This window comes from Podarcis pityusensis (genome assembly GCF_964106645.2).
Source record: "Podarcis pityusensis genome assembly, chromosome: 4".
In the NCBI taxonomy this organism is placed as follows: domain Eukaryota; kingdom Metazoa; phylum Chordata; class Lepidosauria; order Squamata; family Lacertidae; genus Podarcis; species Podarcis pityusensis.
In genome coordinates, this window is record NC_138027.1 from 28,057,360 (window position 1) to 28,063,359 (window position 6,000).

General features: G+C 43.1%; 1 protein-coding gene across 1 annotated transcript in view; it reads right to left on the minus strand.

Annotated features, from left to right (window-relative positions):
* Positions 1 to 4,989, minus strand: part of STARD13 (StAR related lipid transfer domain containing 13) — a 247,400-nt gene extending 242,411 nt beyond the window's left edge. The window contains exon 1 of the mRNA XM_081004067.1: positions 4,873 to 4,989. The gene's annotated coding sequence lies outside the window, so the exon portion shown is untranslated. The remainder of the gene's footprint in view (positions 1 to 4,872) is intronic.
* Positions 4,990 to 6,000: the final 1,011 nt, after the last annotated feature.

Here is a 6,000-nt window from a genome sequence, read left to right on the forward strand (position 1 = left end):
CAGAAGGAAATAGTATTCTGCCAAGTGTTCTCCATGATTGGTTAATTTAAATGGCATCTTAAATCCTACAGAGATGCAAGAGGATTTGATATTGTTCTCTTTTACATGTGTTTAGTGGCAGCAGGTATGCTTTGGCATTGCACAGGGTATTCAATTGCTTTAGTTCGCTGTGACCGTCCTGCAATCCAGGCTGGTGCAAAGAGAAAGGAATTTTTACTTATTTAATGGAAATTGCTTTTATATCCCACCCTTCCTCCACAAGACATCTTGCAACAGCAATGTGCAATACAAAACAAAAATGTGCATTCATTGTAAAAATTGCAGCACTAGAGCCTCTGCTGTAACTAGCATCATCACCATGGCAAATAAATATGTGTTCACCTATCATCCATGAATAACTAATGTGGAAGATTTCCATTTCATTTCGCTGCAAGTTCCATAAAGAGGGCACTACCACTAAGAATGCCCTGTCTTTGCCCATCACACTAACCAGTGAAACCATGAGCAACAACTCTCCAGAAGATCTTAAGGCTCTGGGTGGCAGGTATTAGGAAAGGTGTCATCTTGGCTCCAGATAGTTTAGTATACAGAGAGGTCCCAAATGGTCAGTACAGTCAATGGACACGAGTTGTAGTCCAATGACATCTGGAGGGCCATAGATTCCCCACCCCTGCTATAACTCAGCGGCAACCCAGTCGGATGGGTGGGGTACAAGTAATAAATTAACAACAACAATTCTTCATTATTTGCATCTCTTTTCCCTCCCCCTTTTTCTTGCTAAGTGTAGTTTTTGATGAATTCTGACTATCTAAATGGATTCCTATAAGTTATGTAAACATAGCCTATTCTTCAAACAATTAACCTTTTTCGGTAATTCAAAGAATATGTGTGGTTCAGGATACAAACTAGCCCCCACAGCATTTCTCTACTCCCAGCATTCCTGTGTTGAGCAAGAAGGTCTGAAGGGAGATTCCTCATACGCTTGGAAGGATGTACAGAGAATCTTCCTCCCGACCAGGAAGTCAATGCAGGCTTATAACGTCTTCAGCTAAAGTGTGAATAATTTGGCCTTCAGGCATGACTACACAAAGAAAAAGAGTTTCACACAACTTACAAAGAACAGGGTTCAGGGAAAACATTAATTACAGACAGCATAAACATAGGTTTTTAATATTGGATATGAGAAAATGAACAGTATAAATGAATATAAGGAAAGCATTCGTTTATCTCACTTACAGGCCCAGTAATTATTATCTAAAAGAAAAACCAATATACATCATGACGGTTAGAACCTCAGACAGGCCCAAAATATAGCACTTAAGATTGCATTATATTCTATTAAGAGAATGCTTTGCCCATCTGAGATTCTAACCCACGTGATTTGTATTTATTTATTTTTGTTTCAGATAATAATTAGTGGGCCGCTGAAGAAGACTAAATGTCAAAACGCAGCTGCCGTTAGGACTTTAGAAACACTTTTTAAAAATCCATGGTGGCCTCTAAGTGAAATAAATAAGTGCATTCCAAATATGTATGCTCATTTATAATTTTTGTTTTATCTTACGGAATATGAAAAATCTGGGTTTATAGTTAATGTGCTTTACCTTAACTGTTTTAAAGCATGAAGGTCAGGAGTGAGCAAGCAACGGTGGCCACCTTGCATCCCTGTGTTTCCCCCACATCTAATCCCCCCCCCCTTTGAATGCCTGAACAGGGCTTTTGTGTCACTTAACTAATCACATATTCTTCCTTTATCACCCCCCCCCCCCAATTTCTTTCCTCTGTAGTCTTTCTTGTGTCAATTTCTAGATTCAAGCCCCTCAGGGCAGAGATCTGTGCCCTCATAATTTGTAAAAACCCACCCCAAGCAGCTTTTTGCCATAAGGAAAGCGACAGGAAATTCACTGGAGAGTGTGAGCTAAAAATCATTTGATGCAACATTGTATAACCTAACCTTTGTATAACAAATAGGAATGCATGCTCAATGAACAGTGGACACCATACAGTGGTACCTCAGGTTAAGTACTTAATTTGTTCCGGAGGTCCGTTCTTAACCTGAAACTGTTCTTAACCTGAAGCACCACTTTAGCTAATGGGGCCTCCTGCTGCCGCCTCGCCGCCAGAGCACGATTTCTGTTCTCATCCTGAAGCAAAGTTCTTAACCTGAAGCACTATTTCTGGGTTAGCGGAGTCTGTAACCTGAAGCGTCTGTAACCTGAAGCGTGTGTAACCTGAGGCACCACTGTATAACCTCCATGTAAACCCTGGCCACCATCCATACATGTCCTGTCTCTATCTTGCCATTTCTTATGAAATGAGAAGATGTGTTTTGGTGTGCCTTGCCCAAAACCAGCTTCAATCCAAATTGAGAAAAAGAATGACCTGATTCCATTTTAAGCCAGAAATGTGTGCACAGCCTAATTCAACAACCAAGGGGTGGTGATAGAGGAGGAGGTGTTGAAGAGCAAACATGGAAGGTGGCATGATCTCATACCCTCCAACATTTCTCCAATGAAAATAGGGACGTCTCATTCCATAATGAGAATTTTACTATTTATACCCCACACATCTTACTGGGTTGCCCCAGCCACTCTAGGCAGCTTCCCAGATAATAAAACTTTAAACGCTGGGGGGGGGGGGGGGAAACCTTCCCTATACAGAATTGCCTTCAGGCGGCTGGGGAGTAGGATAATTCCATACCCTCCAACGAAAATAGGGACATCCTAAGGAACAGTGGGACATTCTGGGATCAAATCAGAAACCGAGACGGCTTCTCTAAATCAGGGACATCCCTGGAAAATAGGGACACTTGGAGAGTCTGTGATCTTTACTGAGGTAACATGTACTCTGATACTCTCTCTAGCTGTGAGGGATTTTTCTTGTGGAAGTTGAATCTAACCCTGCTCTCAACAAGGCATGTCAAAAAGGCAGAAGCCTCTCATGTTGATTTCTGCTCTGGTTGTATACTGTTTTGTTCAGCTTGTTCAGTAAACTTTCACCAGGATTTTCTCTCTGGACTACGTGTGTTTTATTCACATGTCTCCGCTAACAATCCTGTTGGTATCAGTGTGTCTTGAGAGCTGATGGAGTGCGCCTCAGGAGTGAACTCAAAAAGCTGGAGAATCACAATGCCTGCTGCCTCCCATGTTGTAGTTTTGCTGTGATAGCAGCACTGAACTGACCTCTTCAAGGAGCAAGCCTGGGAAGTGTGTATGAAGTTCTTGGGCTGCCAAGACAACAAGATCCACCTTTCGGAAGTTGCCGGAAGGAGGTGTACAAGGCACCATCCAACCGTCTTAGGGACTCTACTCTGGATTTATGTAGGGTTTACTCCTTAGCGTCCTGAAGATGTCCTGCAAGGTATCGGGTACAGAATTTTCCTCAGGGTTTACTTGTGAGGTCTTTCTCATGAATGAGAAATGCTGCCACAAGGCAGCAGAGGTTTAGGACCAGAGTTATCTTTCTCTAGATGGGCTACCTTCCCAGGTTGATGAGCCCCATCTGCCCCTCATTTCCCTCTACAGCTTCATGATGGTTGGGTTTACTACTGGTCTCGTCCACTGAATCCGCTGGAGCCTATTACTGCATTCAGGGGAAGCCTCTAATTCACTGAGGGTTTGGACCCTACGGCTACTCTCACCTGGTTCAGCCACCCAGGCAAAGCCATTCCCAGCGTGTGGCCACTGTCACATGCTGGCAGCTTCTAGGAGCCACAGGTGAGAGCTGAGTGCAGGGTGTGAAGCAAAGGTGGGCAAACTACCCCAGAAGGAGCACAACATGTCATCTACCAGAGGTACTACCCCTCCTCTAACACCCCATAACTCTTACTAACAATAGTAACAATTGTGATGTTGATGAATGGATGTTTCTCAAAGTGAAAACTGCCAAACATGCATCCTATATCATCATCATTGTTAAATTGCTCAATCTTCACCCTGAGATCTCAGGGAGGGTTACAGTACTTTAAAATACAACATTAAAAAGAATTTAGAACACCTTAAAATTACAAAACTAGAGTAGGCCGTGTGTCTGTTTGTGCGCGTGTGTGCGCATTAGCATTTCTTGTGCAAGTGGGCAATGAAGGTCCAAACTACTATCTGTGAAGGCTAATCCTGTGGATTTGCTTATACAAAAACAGGAACTACTTCAGACTTTTCATGAACCAAAAGATAGGAGTGGGGGGGGGGGATTGGAGAGGAAAGATGATGAGTCATTTTTCAGTGTTTTCAACAACATGGACAATTCTTCCTGCAATGCAACAAGGTATTGGTTCACTTTTTGTATCATTTATTAATACATGATCCATTATGAAATGTGATGAGCCGTAATTTTTCAAGCTGATTTACAGCATTACTATTAGCTTGCTTCCCAATACCAGAGAGCAAACCTATCTACCTATCTACACACACACACACACACACACACACACACACACACACACACATCTTCACCATTCTCAAGGTCATATTAAAACAGAGTTTGCTCTAAATTCATATATTGATACACACCCACCCACCTACCCAAATTGTCCTCATGACAAACACAAGACGTTGACATGCATTTGCCAGAAAACCCCTTTGGGATTCTATTTCAGCCTGGCTACCTTTTTACAGAAACCTTTTTTTAAGGTGACACAGATAAACGGAGACCATTTCAGTGCAGACCAACTGCATTTGTTCAAGGGGCAAGAATGGAGGGCGGAGAGTGAAACGATTATTTACCACAGATGAGATGACAGAGCTAACAAAGATGATTTTCGCAGGCAGTTTAGTTTCCATCCATTTGGTAGGCACACATCTTTCAAACAGCAAAAAGTTATCAACTGCTAAGCTTTCCTATTAAGCTCTGTGAGAAAACAGGAAAACTTCATACCTGACAAGTGACACCTTCAGGATCCTTCTTTAAAACACAACAATCTTGTCAGAAGTTTTGTTTCTTTGCAGCCAGATAGCCCCTGCCGCAGACACTCCTATTCTGCATGCTGGCTTGGCAGGGACAAGGAGCCAGCCCCTTCCTGCAGATTGCACCAACGAAGAGAAAACCAGGGAGGCACATGTCACTATCAGCACATGCCCTTTGTGACTCAATTAACCTTGACATTTGTGTTCTGAAAAACATGCAATGTGGGAAGCCCTACGCACTATATTGCCCAGTCAGGCAATGGGTAACAAAAAAAGTCAAGAGATAACAATATAGGACTTTCAAGAAAGATGTCCTTTCAAACAACCTAGTATGTTTGCAGACTAGAGTTTATCGCGGAATTGGTGCAACTCAAGCATGGAAGTTTTTTTATATTGTCCACATTTCATTGCCATCAAAATCACATTCTGTATTTTTGTTACATTTGACCTGGATTTTCCTATACAGTGGTACCTCGGGTTACATACGCTTCAGGTTACATACACTTCAGGTTACAGACTCTGTTAACCCAGAAATAGTGCTTCAGGTTAAGAACTTTGCGTCAGGATGAGAACAGAAATCGTGCTCTGGCGGCGCGGCGGCAGCAGCAGGAGGCCCCATTAGCTAAAGTGGTGCTTCAGATTAAGAACAGTTTCAGGTTAAGTGCGGACCACCGGAATGAATTAAGTACTTAACCTGAGGTACCACTGTACTGCAGAAAATCCCCTACTGTGCAATTTTTCTTCTTTTTTCTTCATTCCGTTCTTTTGACAGATTTCATGGTGACAGAGCCACCGTGGCAGCGCTGCTTCAATGACTGTGGCTCCTCCTCTTCCTGCAGCCCGGGGGCTCCTTCCCCTTCATAGCAGGAAGAAGAAGAGCCAGCCACTGAAGCTATGTCTCACTCTGTTCTGTGCTTGTCTTCCTCCAGGCCCACCCCCTTGAACATTGGGGGCCCTAGTTCTTCACCAAAATGGGAAGGGGGCAAAAGGGCTCAGTCCCTAGGAGATGGCACCCCTGCAGCTGTACGTGTAATATTATTAATGCAGAAGCTAATAGAAGTTCACCCTTTAGGCAGCAATCATGCCCATGCTTACTTAG